The 17,886-nt window shown below is 43.8% G+C and overlaps 1 long non-coding RNA gene across 2 annotated transcripts; it reads right to left on the bottom strand.

Annotated features, from left to right (window-relative positions):
* Positions 1–7,103: 7,103 nt before the first annotated feature.
* LOC143987752 (uncharacterized) lies at positions 7,104–17,583 on the bottom strand. 2 transcript variants are annotated; one of them, XR_013276696.1, is made up of 3 exons: positions 17,322–17,583; positions 12,262–12,359; positions 7,104–7,423 (listed from the first exon to the last, which is right to left on the bottom strand). It is a non-coding gene; the product is annotated as an uncharacterized LOC143987752 (long non-coding RNA). The 2 variants fall into 2 exon arrangements; XR_013276697.1 differs by lacking the exon at positions 17,322–17,583 and adding an exon at positions 16,743–17,304.
* Between the last annotated feature and the right edge of the window lie 303 nt (positions 17,584–17,886).

The raw sequence follows: 17,886 nt of genomic DNA, 5'->3' as shown, positions 1-17,886 counted from the left end.
AAAAGCCCTCCTAAAATGACGGTAAGGCGCCATGTGAAAGGGGTCTTATGGAGTTTACGGGCATATTTGTAGAGAAGAATTTTTTTTTAGGCAAAAACAAACAAACATTTACCTCACATCTTTGAGAGACGTTTTTGGGGCAGAAAAAACGCCTGACACTCATAAACATGGCTTTTAGGAGCATTCAGCTTTTTTAAGTGTACATTATTAGTTAAAAATGAGCAGAGGGGAGCGTTTTGGAAAAAACTCTTAAGTCGCGTACACACGGGTGGACTGTATGGCCAACTTAGTCCGTCAGACAATCCGACGGACAGTCTGTCCTACTTTCGAATGAACGGACTTGACCACACACGGATGCAAAATATCGTCGAAAGTTTGCGCGATGACGTGTACAGCACGTACGACGGGACTAGAAATAGGAAGTCCAATACACAGCAATGCAACCTTTCGCCGTGTAAATCCTTTCTGAGCATGCGCCATACTTAGTCCGTCGAACTAGCCTACTCACGAGCGGATTGTCCGCTAAAACCAAAGTCTGACGGACAATATTACGGAAATTCCGAAATACTTAGTCCGCCAGACTGCACGCTGAAAAAGTCAGCTGAAGCCCACACACGAGCGGACTGTCCGCTGAAATGTGTTTCGACGGACTAAGTTGGCCAGACAGTCCGCCCGTGTGTACGCGGCTTTATAAAAGCAAATGCCCATCAACTCTCGGAAACTCTTGTGCAATACGAGCCACTATGAGCATTTATTATTATTATTATTATACAGAATTAATATAGCGCCAACAGTTTGAGCAGTGCTTTACAACATGAGGCAGACAGTACAGTTACAATACAATTCAATACAGGAGGAATCAGAGCTGTTTTTTCTGCCAGAGGTTCCGGCATTTTTTTCAGCTGCCTAGTGTTCATGGACCCTTTTAAAAATCAGCTTGGTGGAACTATAGACAAAACTTTTTATTTAATCTTAGAGCAGATTTTTTTTCCCGCCATCTGTGTCCCATTGCAGAGATTGTCCTTGACTTCCTGTCCCATAGCCAAAACAGGAAGTGAGGGGAAATCCCTGAAAATTAAGGAAATTCCTTGGTAACCCCCAGGTTACCAGAACTAGTGTCCCCATTGGAAAATTTTCTAACTATTACTTTTCTGGGGACAACCCAAAATTTGGTATTTTCTTTTACTTTCACTCTCAATGATAACAGTGAACAGGACAAATAGAGAGGGATAATTTCCCTAATGGGGGCACAGACAGCAATAAAAACCTGATAGGTGTTCTATCCAAAACGTTAAAAAGAACTTTTCCACAGTGGTTGTGCTTTATTGCACCTTATGATGCTCGATTAACATCTATGCATGTTGCTTTTGAGCGTTTCTGCAGTACTTTTTGCTGTGTTTTCTGCAATTTTGTAACCGCATTTTTCCCATGATTTGCGATTTGTGTGTTTTTTTTCTACATTCACAGTATATAGCTGGTTGCTAAGAAGCACGTCGGGAAGCCGGTGTTCTGGCATATTCAGTCCGGCCATCATATAGAGTCAGCTCCGTACTGCACATGCGCAGCGCTTGCGCAGTACGGAGAAGAAGCTTCGGAAAATCTCTGAAGATGAACGGCGCCTGCGCCGTGAGTCGAGGTGGTAGCCCCACCATCCAAGCAGACATAGGGCTGGGAAAATTAGAGGGCCCCTCGTGGGCTCGCTTCGCTGGCCACGCTTCAGGCTCGGCCTTGCTGCGCTCGGCTCTTTTTAATTTTACCTCTATGTCCACTTGGATGGAGGGGCTAGAACCTGGACTCACGGCGCAGGCGCCGTTCATCCTCGGGCTATTTTCAGAATCTGTGTGTCCTGTGTACTGCGCATGCGCAGTACATAACGGACACTATCCAATGGGGGACTGTATATGATAGGACACCGGCCACCGTGTCCTTAAAACCCAATGAGTCATCAGCTGCCAGCAGGCTTTTTAAAAATAAAAACTGCCGGCTAAAAAAATTCATGAAAAAAAGAATTTGGGAGGGACCTCCATGTCAAAAAAAAAAGAAAAAATGGCATGAGGTCCCCCCAAAATCCATACCAGACCCTTATCCGTGCATGCAGCCCAGTAGGTCAGTAAAAAGGAGGGAGCAAGCACCCCCCTTCCTGAACAATACCAGGCCGTATGTCCGACTCCTCAACATGGGGGGCTGCTTTGCGCCCGGCACCCCAAAGCATCTTGCCCCCATGTTGATGGGGACAAGGGCCTCTTCCTGACAACCCTGGCCAGCGGTTGTCAGGGTCTGCAGGCGGGGGGCTTATTGGAATCTGGAAGCCCCCTTTAAGCCCTCCCTATGTGAATGGGTATCGGGGTTTTTGACAAGTCCTTTATTGAAAAAATAGCTCCAAGCTATCTTCTCCCCGAGCCGCCTTCTCCCAGTGCGCTCATCTCCTGGTTTATTTATCCTGTTTACCTTTATCTTCAAGACTAGGGATGAGCTCGGTGTTCGGCGAATCCAGAAATTTGTGGGCCGTTCGCGCCATGTTCGTGTGGCGCTCACGGCCCACAATGCACTGCGCCATCGCAGTGCATTGCTGGCGGATGATTGGCCAAACACGCACTGTGACCCCGCATGCTTGGCCAATGCTTGGCCAATCACAGCGCCGGCAGCGAGGAAAGCCATAATTGGCCACAGACAGGATGCCTGTGGCCAATTATAGCTCAGGGGGTTTAGTACACGCCCCACACTATATAAGGCCGCCAGCGCGGCGGCCTTGTGTAGTGTCTTGCGGCGTTCAGGGAGAGCAGGATTGGCAGGGACAGTGTCATCTTTTCTTGTGAAGCTAGCGCAGTTACAGTGGGTGTATTGTGCCTCCTGCACAGTATACACCCGAAGCTACCCCCTTATTGCTGGCGTTGTTCTGTTCCTATACCACAGGCAGCTGCAGCAGTTACAGTGGGTGTATTGGGCCTCCTGCATCATATAAACCTGAAGCTACCCCCAATTGCTGGTGTTGTTCTTTTTCTATACCACAGGCAGTTGCAGCAGTTAGAATCAGTGTATTGTGCCACCTGCACCGTATACACCTGAAGCTACCCCCAATTGCTGGTGTTGTTCTGTTTCTATACCACAGGCATCTGCAGCAGTTACAGTGGGTGTATTGGGCCTCCTGCACTGTATACACCTGAAGCTACCCACAATTGCTGGTGTTGTTCTGTTCCTATACCACAGGCAGCTGCAGCAGTTAGAGTTGGTATATTGTGCCTCCTGCACAGTATACACCTAAAGCTCCCCCAATTGCTGGTGTTCTGTTCCTATACCACAGGTAGCTGCAGCAGTTACAGTGGGTGTATTGGGCCTCCTGCACCGTATACACCTGAAGCTACCCCCAACTGCTGGTGTTGTTCTGTTTCTATAACACAGGCATCTGGAGCAGTTACAGTAGGTGTATTGTGCCACCTGCACAGTATACACCTGAAGCTACCCCCAATTTCTGGTGTTGTTCCGTTTCTATACCCCATGCATCTGGAGCAGTTACAGTCGTTGTATTGTGCCACCTGCACAGTATACACCTGAAGCTACCCCCGATTGCTGGTGTTCTCATCTCCCTGCAGGCCATTAGTATGTCTGGAATGCCAACAAGGAGAGGCAGACAGTCACGAGCCAATGAAAGAGGGCAAGCAGGCTCTGTGTCTAGAGGCAACAGTGCTGGTCATGGACGCGGTGCATCGTCATCAGCAAGTGGCCATGGGACACGCTTGTCCTTATTTTTGGCAGCTGGACGTTTTGAGCCGCAACATGCCAAAGACTTGGTAGAGTGGATGACCAAGCCCTCCTCATCCTCCTCATCCTCTCTTCCCCAGGCTCAGGGTACTGGCAAAGCAGCTGCCAACGCGCCCTCTTCCCTCATCTCAATGTCATCAGTCACTCCTTCCCTAGACCCACCATGTCCTCCTGAGGAGTCCCCCGAACTGTTTGAGCACAGTGTTGGGTACATGCTCTAGGAGGATGCCCAGCGTTTTGAAGGCTCTGATGATGATACCCAACTAGAGGAAGGCAGTAGCATGAGCCCAGAGAGAGGATGCTCAAGAAGGACAGTGATCTGGCAGCATTGTTCCACCAGCTGCAGCATACTGCCAGGTTTGCTCCAGTGATGAAGAGGGAGGGAGAGGATGATGAGGTCACTGACTCCACGTGGGTATCTGATAGGAGAGAGGAGGAGGCACATCTCCAACGAGGCAGGATGCCCTCTGGGGGCCAGCTTAAGGTCAGCACACCCACTGAATCAGACCGCAGAGCTCTGCCTGTGCAGGACACTGCCTCTGCGCCTTATTCCAAAAGTTCTTTGGTGTGGGCCTTTTTTGAGATGAGTGCATCAGATCGTACCGCTGCTATTTGCAACATATGTCTCAAGCTTATCTCGCATGGCCAAAACATCAGCCGCTTGGGCACCACATGCTTAACCAGACATATGTTGACCTGCCATGCAGCTCGTTGGCAAGCATACCTTAAAGACCCACACCAAAGAACAAAGCAGACCTCTCCTTGCTCCTGATCAGCTGGGATTTCCAACCCCACTAGACCTTCAGTCCTCTCTGAAACCTGCACTGAGAGGAATGAAGGTGTAGAATTAGGTGTGTCACAGCCAAGTACTTTCGGGCACTCTGCTAGCAGTACACCGATGTCCGATTGTACCAGGCAAATTTCCCTGCCCCAGCTACTGAACCGTCAAAAGAAGGTCACTCCCAGCCACCCACATGTCCAGCTGTTGAATGCTAGCTTGGCTAAATTGCTAGCACTTCAACTGCTGCCTTTTCAGTTGGTAGACTCGGCCTCCTTCCGTGAGTTTGTGCAATGTGCGGTTCCTCAGTGGCAGGTTCCCAAAAGCCACTTTTTCTCATGGAAGGTCGAGTCCGGCTCTCTACCGGCATGTGGGAGACAATGTCCATGCCTCTCTGGACAGGGCGGTCAGCGGTAAGGTGCATATTACCGCTGACTCATGGTCCAGCAGGCATAGACAGGGACGTTACCTATCTTTCATGGTGCATTGGGTCACTCTTCTGGCAGCTGGGAAGGATGCAGGACAATGTGCAGTAGTGTTGGAGGTTGTTCCGCCACCATGCCTCCAAAATGCTACAACTGGTTGTGACACACCTTTCTCTTCCACCCCCTCCTCCTCTTCTTCCTCCATAGCCTCTTCCTGTGCTTTGTCCTCGGAACCAGCGGTGCTCTGTAGGCGTTCAAGGGGCTACGCAAGTACGCAGGCAAAAAGATGCCATGCCGTGCTTGCGCTGGTGTGTTTGGGGGACAGGAGCGACACCGGGGCATTTCCGCCGATAATATAATGCCAGTGCTCGGCTGGCTGAGCTCCAAAAGGAGTTGAACCGCCTTCTATGTGACATGCCCACCAGGTGGAACTCAGCGTTGGCCATGCTGCAGCGGCTGCACACGCAGCAGAGGGCCATCAATGAGTACCTGTGCAACTACGGCACCAGGACAGGGTCAGGTGAGCTCGTTTTTTTTTTCACCACTCCAGTGGGGCATGATCAGGGATGCAAGAACTGTCCTGTCACCATTTGTTGAGGCTCCAAGGATGGTGAGCAGTGAGTGCATGCATCAGTGACACTGTACCTCTTGTCCACCTGCTGGAGCATAGGAGGAGGAGGAGGAGGAGGATTGTGTCAGCATGGAGGTGGAGTCTGGCACTCAGCATCAGCAGCAACAGTCTTTTAGGGATGATTTACAGTCCCGGGAAACCTGTGGACTTGTACGTGCTGGGAGGAGGTGGCTGCGGATCATGTCGTCCTTAGTGACCCAGAGGACTCCGGACCGAATGCCTCAGCTAACCTACGCTGCATGGCCTCCCTGATCCTGCAAAGCCTGTGGAAGGATCCTCGTATTCTTTCGGATCAAGGAGAGGGACCATTGCTGGCTGCTCACTCTCCTTGATCCACGGTACAAGGGTAAGGTTGCCGACCTTATCTTGCCGTCGCAGAGGGAGCAGAGGATGAGACATCTCTGAGAGGCCTTGCAGAAAGGTCTGTGCAACGCGTTCCCAGAGACTGGGAGGTTACAAACTCCTGGTCCTGGACAACGTGTTGCCGAGGCTTCAGTCAGTCACAGAAGGAGCGGTGGAGAAGGTGGCCATCTGACCGATGCGTTCAGACAATTTTTTAGTCTGCAGCCCCAAGGTATGATCAGTTCCAGCAACCATCGCCAGTGTCTGATTTACATGGTGCAGGAATACCTAGGGGCAAGGTCAGACTTGGACTCCTTTCTCACCGAAAATGAGGATGGATCACCGGCCATAGCTTGCACAGTATGCAATTGAGCTACTATCCAGTCCTGCATCCAGCGTTCTTTCGGAACATTCAGTGCTTCTGGAGGCTTTGTAACCGTTCACAGGGTGCGCCTTTGCACCGACTCGGTTGATCGACTGATCTTCATAAAGATGAATCAGTCTTGGATCACCACCAGCTACCAAGCACCTGAAGCCGATGTAACCGAATAATTTTTTCTTAAATGTCCCATCCCTTCAAGACTGCCTATGCTGATGCTAAGTGACTATCCTCTTATGTTGACTGACTATCCTCTTCCTCCTCAATGATCCTGCTGATAGCTTGGAAGAACATTTTTGGTTCTGGGCGCTGCCAACAGTGGCTAAGGCCCAATTTTTCAGCCCCTGTTTAACAGGGGCATGTAATTACAATTTTTGATGCAATGCTTTGCAGCAGGGCTCATTCCTGTACTCCAACTAGAGTATCTGGGAGAGGTTGCAGTGTCGTGGCACCAGCACCACTGCCTAAGGCCCAATTTTTCAGCCCCTGTTTAACAGGGGCATGTAATTACAATTTTTGATGCAATGCTTTGCAGCAGGGCTCATTCCTGCACTCCAGCTAGAGTATCTGGGAGAGGTTGCAGTGTCGTGGCATCAGCACCAGTGCCTAAGGCTCAATTTTTCAGCCCTTGTTTAACAGGGGCATGTAATTACAATTCTTGATATAATAGTTCACAGGAGGGCCTGTTCCTGTGCCCACCCAGAGTAACTGTGAGGGAGAGGTTGCAGTGTCGTGGCACCAGTACCAGTGCCTAAGTGTCAGAAACCATGAAACAGACTGAGACAGATGTACAATCAAATCACACTTGTTTATTAATAAAAATAAAAAGGTAAATAGAAAAAAGCGTAGTCAAGCATAGCCAGATCAGGTAGTCAGCCAGTCCAAAGTTCATTAACCAGATCGGGTAATCAGCCAGGCAGGAAGTCAGGCATTTGAGGAGAGCAACCACAAGCAGGATAGGAAGCCAGGTGGGATGTCAGCAAGCCAGTCTTGAAACAAACAGCAGGAGATGTTTCCCTGTGATGTGACCACGCAAAGGCAAATGAAAAAGGGAGCAGGAAGGCTTTAAATAGGCAGGTCAGACGAGCATCATCGGGAACAGCTGGTAACTGTAGAAAGAGAAGAGAGCTGGCAATTAGCCGACAGCTGAGCAGCCAGCCCAGAGGAAGAAGGGCTAAGCCAGCCCTGACACTAAGGCCCAATTTTTCTGCCCCTGTTTAACAGGGACATGTAATTACAATTTTTGATGCAATGCTTTGCAGCAGGGCTCATTCCTGCTCTTCAACTAGAGTTTCTGTGAGGTGTTGCAGTGTTGTGGAACCAGTGCCTAAGGCCCAATTTTTCAGCCCCTGTTTAACAGGTGCATGTAATTACAATTCTTGATATAATATTTCACAGCAGGGCCCGTTCCTGCGCCCACTGAGAGTAACTGTGAAGACTTACAGTGTTGTGACACCAGCACCACCACAACCACCAAAGGCCCAATTTTTCTACCACTGTTCAACAATGGCATGTAATTACAATTCTTGATAAAATAGTTCACAGCAGGGTGCTCCAGCACCCACCAAGAGTCACTTTGAGGGCTTACAGTGTTAACTTGTGGCAACACCAACACCTTAGGGCCAAATTTCTGCAGAGCATATAGGGCAGACCCCTACTTTTAAACATCCAACTAACAAACGTCTCCTACTTGGAAACGGAAGGAGACAACAGGAAGTGAGATGAGAAAAGACGGACTGCCAAAAAATTATACAGGGGTGATAACCCTTCCCTATGCTTTGCAAAAAGCTTAAAAATAGATATTTTGACTGGAGCTACACTTTAAAAATGTACCACTTCAAAATTACAAACAGATTCTACTTAACACAAAAAACCTACACAGTCCCTGTCTTGTTTGCACTGCCTGTATACTGCTGTTTGGAGTATATAGGGCCCGGGGGCCCCACACCTTTACTTTTTTTAATTTGGGTACGGTTCTCCCATTAATATCCGTACAAGACCCAAGGGGGCTGGTAATGGGCGGGGGGGGGCTACCCACTGATTTTCATCCATATTACCGGAACCAGACATTACATTAAAACTGCAAGCAGTTTTAAATCACTTTTTTCCTGTTAAATGTCATTTTGTGCAGGGACTGTTCTAAACACGGGAAACACGTGCCACTTCACAGGCATACTATAGACACCCCCAGGCATGATATTTAAAAGAATATATCACTTTTTTTTTCACTTTAAGCGTCATTAAAATCAGTGCTCCCGAAAAAACTGCCATTTTTAAAAACCTTTTTTGCATTGATCCATGTCCCCTGCGGCAGGAGCCGGGTCCCCAAACCCTTTTTAGGACAATAACTTCCATATTAGCCTTTAAAATAAGTACTTTTGATTTTGAACGTTCGAGTCCCATGGTCTTTAATGGGGTTCCAAAGTTCGTACGTATTTTCGGTCCATTCGAAGGTTCTGGTGAGAACCGAACCGGGGGGTGTTCGGCTCATCCCTATTCAAGACAAATAGAGAGGAAGAATCCCCATAGTGGGGGCACAGACAGCTGTAGAAATGCGCTTTATCAAAATAGTAATAAAAAAAGATTTTTCTTTAGGCTCGGTTCACACAGGGGCGGCACGACTTGCAGCGCGACTCACAGACGCGACCTGCACACGACTTCAGCGGTGACTTGCAAAACGACTTCTGTATAGAAGTCAATGCAAGTCGCCTGAAGTCGCCCCAAAAGTAGTACAGGAACCTTTTTTCTAAGTCGGAGCGACTTGAGTCGCTCCTATTAGAATGGGTCCATAGTACAGATTGGAGCACGACTTGTCAGGCGGCTAAGTCGCCTGGACAAGTCGCCCCTGTGTGAACCGAGCCTTAGAAATACTGTAAAGCATCTTCAAACCCAAAAACAATTATATCTGTGATGTGTGTAATAGTTTTCTATTTTTCATCTATTTCATTGGGTGATCCATCCTAGGGTGACAATACTCACTAACTCATTACTACTACTACTACATAACAACCGAACAGGACTACAGACAACCTCCCCTTTGCCTCTTCTTCATAACACAGATGGGCAGGGTCCTGTAGTCCTCAGAGATAATTGGGAATAATATAACTGATAAGAATGCAGCTCAGGCAGAAAGCACAGAAAGTTTTCAATTGGCAAGATTTCTGGCAGGATCAAGCTATTTTTTTTGCACATATATCAAACATATTTAACAAGATTGCTCTCAATGGTACACAGTGAATCTGGAAAGAACTAACAATATTCAAAAGTATTCACTTTTTCCTCATTTTGTTATGTTACAGCCTTATTCCAAAATGGATTAAATTATATTCCTCAAAATTCTACAAACAATATCCCATAATGACAACATTCAAGAAGTTTGTTTGAAATCTTTGCAAATTTATTAAATAAAAAACAAAAAATATCACATGTACATAAATATTCACAGTCTTTGCCATGACACTCAAAACTGAGCTCAGGTGCATCCTGTTTCCACTAATAATCCTTGAGATGTTTCTACAACTTGATTTGAGTCCATCTGTGGTCAATACAGTTGATTTGTCATGATTTGTAAAGGCACACACCTGTCTATATAAGGTCCCACAGTTAACAGTGCATGTCAGAGCACAAACCAAGCCAAGAAGTCCAAGGAATTGTCTGTAGATATCAAGACAGGATTGTATTGAGGCACAGATCTGGGGAACGGTATAGACAAATGTCTGCAGCATTGAAGGAATTTTCGTTTTTTTATTTTTAATAAATTTGCAAAGATTTCAAACAAACTTCTTTCATGTTGTCATTATGAGGTATTGTTTGTAGAATTTTGAGGAACATAATGAATTTAATCTATTTTGGAATAAGGCTGTAACATAACAAAATGTGTAAAAATGAAGCACTGTGAATACTTTCTAGATGCACTGTATTTCACAGACCAAAAGGGCTCAAATAAGTTTATTTTTAGGGTTTGAATACCCTTTAAAGGGTAACTCCACTTTTGTTGACAAGAAAACATTCCCCTCTTAGTGATCTATGCACATTGCTGAGATTTTAACAAACTTATTCCAGATTCCTACCTTTTGTTATTCTGAAGAAATAGCTGTTTGTGTCCATGTGCAAAATGAATGTGCATGAGAGTGATTTCATAATGATCAAAAATTACATTTTTGTTGAAGGATGCCAAAAATCGGACTTGTATCTTAGTGCAGACTTGTGGGAAAATTAGTAAGCCAATCACACAAGCAGAAAATTATATTTACAGTTAGGCCCATATATATTTGGACACAGGCAAAATTTTAGTTTTTTCAGGTATTTTACCAAAATGTATTCAAGCTATAGTTATACAATGATATAGATATGGGCTGAAAGTGCACACTCTCTGGTTTAATTTTAGGGTATGTACATCCAAATTGGATGAAGGGTTTAGGAATTACAGCTCTTAAGAATAGCCAGTCCCCCTTTTCAAGGGAGCAAAAGTAATTGAACAATTGAATCAAAAGCTCTTTCATGGCTAGGTGTGGCCTTTTTTTCTTTATCAATGAAGTAGGTAAAAGGTCTGGATGTGTGTCCATGCAAGTGAAACAGGCCATTGTGAGGCTTCAAAAATGAAACAAATCTATCAGAGAGATAGCAGCAACATTAGGAGTGGCCAAAACCACAGTTTGGTACATTCTGAGGAAAGAAGAACACACTGGTGAGCTCAGCAACATAAAAAGGCATGGACGTCCATGGAAGACAACAGTGGTGGATGATCACAAGAGCCTCTCTATGGTAAAGAAAAACCCATTCACAACATCCAGATAAGTGAAGGACACTCTCCAGGAGGTGGGCATGTCATTGTCAAAGTCTAAAACCAAGAGAAGACTTCATGAGAGCAAATTCAGAGGGTTCACCACAAGGTGCAAACCATTCATAAGCCAGAAGAATAGAAACGCCAGATTAGACTCTGCCATAAAACATCTAAAAAAAGCAAGACTAGTTCTGGAAAAGCATTCTTTGGACAGATGAAACTAAGATTAATCTGTACCTGAATGACGGGAAGAAAAAAAAGTGTGGAGAAGGCTTGGAACAGCTCATGATCCAAATCACACAAGCTTGCAGTGTGATGGCATGGGCATGCATGACTTACAGTGGCACTGGGTCATTGGTGTTTATTGATGACAAGACAGAAGGAACAGAAGGGACAGAAGCAGCTGGATGAATTCTGCAGTGTTTAGAGATATACTGTCAGTCCAGATTTAGCCAAATTCAGCAAAGTTGATTGGACGGCACTTCACAGTACAGATGGACAATGATCCAAAACACACTACGAAAGCAACCCAGGAGCTTTTGAAGGAAAAGAAGTGGAATATTCTACAATGGCTGAGTCAATCACCTGATCTCAACTCAATTGCATGCATTTTACTTGCTGATGGCAAAACTAAAGGCAGAAAGACCCACGAACAAATAACAACTGAAGACAGCTGCAGTTAGAGCCTGGCAAAGCATCAGAAAGGAGGAATCCCAGTCGTTGGTAATGTCCATGGGTTCTAGACTTCAGGCAATCATTGCCAGTAAAGGATTATCAACAAAATATAAAAAATAAACCTTTTTTCTTTATGATTATATTCATTTGTCCAATTACATTTGAGCCCCTGAAAATGGGGGGACTGTGTAAAAATGGTTGCCGTTCCTAAAATTTGTACTTGATATTTATGTTCAACCCCTTAAATTAAAGCTGAAAGTCTGCACTTCAAAATATTTAGAATTTTATTCTGGTGGGATACAGAGCCAAAAGTATGGAAATTGTGCTTGTGTCCAAATATATATGGACCTACCTGTATAATTATAAATTATAAGTACAATGACTGCAGATTGAAAAGAAAAGGTCGTTTTTAATAACATTAAAGTATTACTAAACCCACAAAAGTAAAATCAGTCTGTATATGCAGTAAAACATGCTTGTTATACTCACTGTGGAACCTAAGGGGTTAATCCCGCGCATAGTGTAAAAAGGCAGATTGATCCTGTCTTCTCCGATCCTCCCCTTTTCCACTGTCCCCAATCCATTTCCTGAAAAGACAGAGCCCTTGAAATCATTCTGCACATGCTCAGTTTGCTGTGTACTGCTAGGGTTTTATTATTTTTCTTGGGAGGGGGCATGTGATCTTCACAGGGCCAATCAGCACTGTTCAGACAGAGAGTCAGGGGTCATGCAGCCTCATAGGACAGTCAGAGTAGAATGAAAACTCCTCCTACAAGCTTTAACTAGACACTGATAGAAGTCACAAGACTGCAATATACGGCCAATGAGAAAGGATATTTAGCAGTTTATATTTACTAAAATAATTGCATTTCCATGTTCTGTGTACTGTGGGAGACCAGGGGGGTTATTTACGAAAGGCAAATCCACTTTGCATTGCAAGTGCACTTGGCAGTGTAGTCACTCTAAATCTAAGGGGTAGATCTGAAATGCGGGGAAGCTCTGCTGATTTTATCATCCAATCATGTGCAAGCTAAAATGCTGTTTTTTATTTTCCTTGCATGTCCCCCTTGGATCTACAGCGACTTTACTTCCAAGTGCACTTGCAGTGCAAAGTGGATTTTCCTTTAGTAAATAACCCCCAGATATAGTAAGTGTAGGGTCCTGGGTTTAGTAACACTTTAAATACAATGGGATTGATATACAAAAACAGAAGATTGCAAAATTTGGTGCAGCTCTGCATAGAAACCAATCAGCTTCCAGGTTTTGTCAAAGCTTCATTGAACAAGCTAAAGTAAGCAGCTGATTGACTACCATGCACACCTGCACCAGATTTTGCACTCTGCAGTTTTAGTAAATCAACCCCACTATGACTTGTGCAGCATTTCTATACGCTATATTAATATTATTTGCGATATCTTTCCCACGACAGGAGAGTTACCCTTTAAGGTAAACAATAAAATAACTCCAAATATGCACTCACCAAATATATATTGTACATTCCCTTTAAAGTAAATACACATTTACACTACAGGTGTAAATGTGGTCAGCTTGAGATAATTGATGCTATCAATATGTGATGGTTTTCCTTAACAAATATACATCATTCATAAATACAAGTTGCAGAGGCTCGGTCCTTTGCCAACTCTTGTCAACATTTAAATCTAATTTGCTCCTTCTAAAAGGGAACTGAGGTGTAAAGATTCCAGCAGCTTAGACAGTGAACTGTGTAATTTCAAATATCCTGTTCACATGGATGCTACATAGTGATCGTTCAGGTACATCTGTATGGAAGGAGACAATAAGAACTGGTTTGGTCATTAAAAAAAACAAAAAACAAAAAAAAACAAAAAAAAAAAACAAAGCTAACATACTGTATACTAAGCCAGCCTTTATTGATGGAAGCCGCATAATATAACCATATCATACACACTATGGTCAGGCGCTTTTATAGATTTCTGTGGGCAGTAAAGTTTAAAAGTGCATGATGGCAGATCAAAGCCGCATCTCAGAGATGTGTGAAATCACAAGCTTGTGAAAGTATTTCTTTCAAAGCCGCTCTGTTAGATAAAAATGCTAACGTGCTATTAAGTGGAAGTCGCCTTTTTTTGTAATTTTTGCATAGCACCGTGCCTTGTAAAGCAGTATGCTGGTTATAAAGTGGATGTTTAAAATAACACAAGCTAGGAATAAATCTGCTGTATTTAATTCCCACTCATCCTGAGAAGGTAACATTTCAAAAGGCAAACCAAAGCTAAAAATAGGACAGCATTAAGCATGATATAAAGTAGAAATATACCAGTAGATTGTTAATTATGTTGCTTCTTTAAATACTACTGAAATATTTTCCCAGCATGAAGCAAATTTTTACATTATGGCATAATTTTATTACATCTCAGTATAAAGTAGCTGCAAGTTTAACCCTCCTCCATCACCCCTAATCTCGTTCTACCCTGCTAACAATGTTTTGTCCTCTTATAGCAGTGATGGCGAACCTTGGCACCCCAGATGTTTTGGAACTACATTTCCCATGATGGTCATGCACTCTGCAGTGTAGTTGGGCATCTTGGGAAATGTAGTTCCAAAACATCTGGGGTGCCAAGGTTCATCATCACTGTCTTATAGCTTTTGTCTACTTCTAGCTTAAAGCTGGCCAGACTTTGGTTCAGCAGGGACAGACTGAATTTCGATCCATGTATAGGCACTACCGATCGATATAACAACCCTGTTGGGTCCTCTCCACTTAATCAGTGCAGCAGGTTATATCAGTATATTCTGACGGCGGGGAAGTCCACCCACTGCCAGAATACAAAGGCTCAGTGTGAAGGATTACCCCATCCAGCTTGAATGTGTGGATGGGGAAACGCTGAGTCATTTCTTTTTTTATGTTCAACCCAGGGGCGGACTGACCATTGGGCCCCAGGCCACTAGGGGGCCCCATCAGGGTTGCCAACCTCAGTAAAACCAGGGAGAGTATGTAAAAATTTGTGTTTTTTTTTTATATCTGTCTCTGAAATGTCCCTTACCGACCTCCTTTTGGTCTAAAAATCCTGAGATTATAGCTGCCCTACCTCTCCAGTACCTTCTCAGCCAATAGAAACATGTCTGTGTATACTGTGTGATTGTATACTGTGTGTTTGTGTCTACTGTGTGGCCCCATAATCTCTGATTGCCTGGGGGCCCCATAATCTCCTATTGCCCGGGGGCCCCATGAGTTGTCAGTCTGCCCCTGGTTCAACCCACTGGTTGAATAAAAAAAAAAAGACTCAACAATTGGCTGCTTTAGCAATGTTGACATCGGGATAAGAAGCAGCCTGTTCACCTTACCTTATATATGTGGCTCCATTGACCAAAGAAAAGGGTTGAAAGGCAAACAGACTATACACTTTGAAAATGCAGTTGCATTTATTTTTCCCAGAGCTTAGTGAATGTGGTAAAGCTCTGCTGATTTCCATCATTCAATCATGTGCAAATAAAAATGCTTTTTTTCCCATTTTCCTTGCACCTGATTGGGTATTCTTTATAAAAGTGAAGCTTCATCACATTCACTAAGCTCTGCCCAAAATGCACTTGCAAATGCACAGTCTACACTATTTATCTATAGTAAATCAACCCCTGTGTCTTTGGTCAATGGAGCCAATCAACCCCATAGTCTCACTTGGATAGGTTCTTATGCATATACTTTTCCACAAGCTGGCTGAAGAGAAGACAGTGAGAAAACAGCTCCAGGTAGTCCAGTCATCATGAACAGAGTGAGCAGCAGATGATCAATGAAGCCAACTTTGCTACCCTTCCGTATATATACTCTTATCCATGAACGCTTTTCAAGGCCATGTTGCAGAGTAGAGTGAGCTGCATTCTTGTATTGTTTTTATAATTCATTTTATATTTGTATTTTTGCAACAGAAACCCAAAAAGTCATCTCAGGTCCCATTTTCTTTAGCAGGACTACTATGAAGAGCTACTTCAACACCAATAGCAGTGTTTGTAACATTTTAAACAGAAACATTGTAAATAACTGCAACTACGAAGAGCAGCATATTGCATTTCATCTGTTTTCAAAGCTGAACTCCATCTTTTTGTTGGACTTTAAATAGTTTGTGTGGGCCAGTTTGGCCCACACAAACTATGTCCCTCTCTCACATGTGAGGCTGCTGGATGTGCGATATGAACTGTATGTAGCTGTGCCTACACACAGCATACCACACTGTATTTCAGGTTCGAGCAGAGACCTCCTGTCTCATACCCAGAGCAGCTACATGCAGTTTATACCGCACATCCAGCAGCCTCATGTTAGTGAGAGACATAGCTTAGCCCAAACAAACTATGTAAAGTCCAACAAAAGATGGAAATTGGAAACATAATTTTGTAAAAAATAAAATAATAATGATAAAATAGTTAACAATAATACAATAATAATTTTGTAAAAAATAAAAGAACAAAATGCAGAGTAAAATTAGTACATCATCAATCATTTCTGGTACATCATTATCTATGTTGTTCTAAAAACTTCACAGCTCAAACTTTCACCTGTTCAAACCACAATGCATTCCACTGCCGCATATGCATTTTGGTGCATTGACGCTACTTTAAATAGCCCATTAAAATTGAATTCAGTACAATGCACTCTTCTCCTGGCGGGGGAAGCCGCCCCCGCTGGGAGAAGACAGTGATTATTGCTATAGCAGCCACTAGCAATAATCACAGGTAAAATCCAGCATGCTGGTTGCATCAATCGATCAACTTGGTACATTCAGCCTGCCCATACACGGTTCGCATCTCCTGCTGAACCAGCCGAGATTCGAACCATGTATGGCCTGCCTTAGAGCAAGTTTCCCTTCAAGCAAATTGACTCCATTTTCTTTAAAGTGAACCACTGCAAGCACACTTGAAGGCAAATGCAATGTGGTGTAAATGGAGCTAGTGTGCACCCAAAACTTCAGTCTTTAATAGATGTTTAAAAGTTGAATCACCTGCCAATTGCTATGATTGTCATGGGACTCTTGGCTAATTATCTGTGCTCGACTTTCTGAGGCTGCACACCTGCTGTGGTGATTCCGAGAGCTTTCCTTCCTCCCTGTTGGATGTTTATTTTATAACATGCAGACTGCAACAGAATGAGCTGAAAAAACCAAGAGAGGAACGCCCAAAACTCCCAAGTGGACGGGAAAAGATCTAGAAATGATGGTGGGGAGATGTTGCTGTTTGAGTATTTAAGATATATAAGAAGCCAGTGCTCCACCAGGCTCCACCTATAACCAAAATACCACAGTCTGTGAATGCCCTTATCAGTGAAATGAATGCAACTATTTTATTTTCTTTGTTTTAGCCAGCAGTAACACAACATTTGAAATAGGATCCTCAGTACAGGAAGCATACAGACGTAGATCCCTAAAGGCACAAAACAGCTGGATTTCATTCAATTTGGCCACCCACCTTTTCAGCCATAGCAGTGAAAATACAAGCCCACTGTTGTCTTGTTACAAACTACAAAGCGTTACAATCTGAATCACATTCCACTAAGATGGTAGCTTTCCAATGTATATCTTTACCTGAGAAAAAGTATTCTGTTTTTACAATGTGCCTGTCATGTTCACTCAATCTAATTCATATGCAACATCTGTGCAATCAACATATTCACTATTATGTAATACTAAAGTACACAGTGCAGCGATAAGCCAAAACTGTCCAAACCAGTTCTCAGCATTCTAGAAGTCTGATGCAGATACTGTACACCGGCTATACAAATATAAAACTTGAGTTCCCTTAAAGATTTCCAAATGACGCAGACATTCTACCCCCACCCCAAATAAATGTCCAATTCGTCTGAAAAGAAACATAGAAATGGTTTTAAATAAACCACACACATTGACAAAACAGTCCTGATACTGGATTTACAGTCATGAGACAAATGTACACTACTTTCCCAAGAGAACATAGTCTGGGATATATATATATATATATATATATATATAAATATATATATAAATACAACTTTCAGATAGCAGAGTCTACTTTTTACATAGTAGAGAGGTTAGCATGAGACCAACAGGCTAGGTTAATTCTCCATGGCAAAGTTTATATTTATGATTTACTCATATACTTTAACTGTTCCAT

The sequence above is a fragment of the Lithobates pipiens genome, unplaced genomic scaffold, assembly GCF_037356315.1.
Source record: "Lithobates pipiens isolate NorthernLeopardFrog02 unplaced genomic scaffold, aLitPip1_a1.2 Scaffold_18, whole genome shotgun sequence".
Lineage (NCBI taxonomy): Eukaryota > Metazoa > Chordata > Amphibia > Anura > Ranidae > Lithobates > Lithobates pipiens.
The sequence above is the reverse complement of the archived record's forward strand: the minus strand, read 5'-3'. Positions and strand labels throughout refer to the sequence as shown.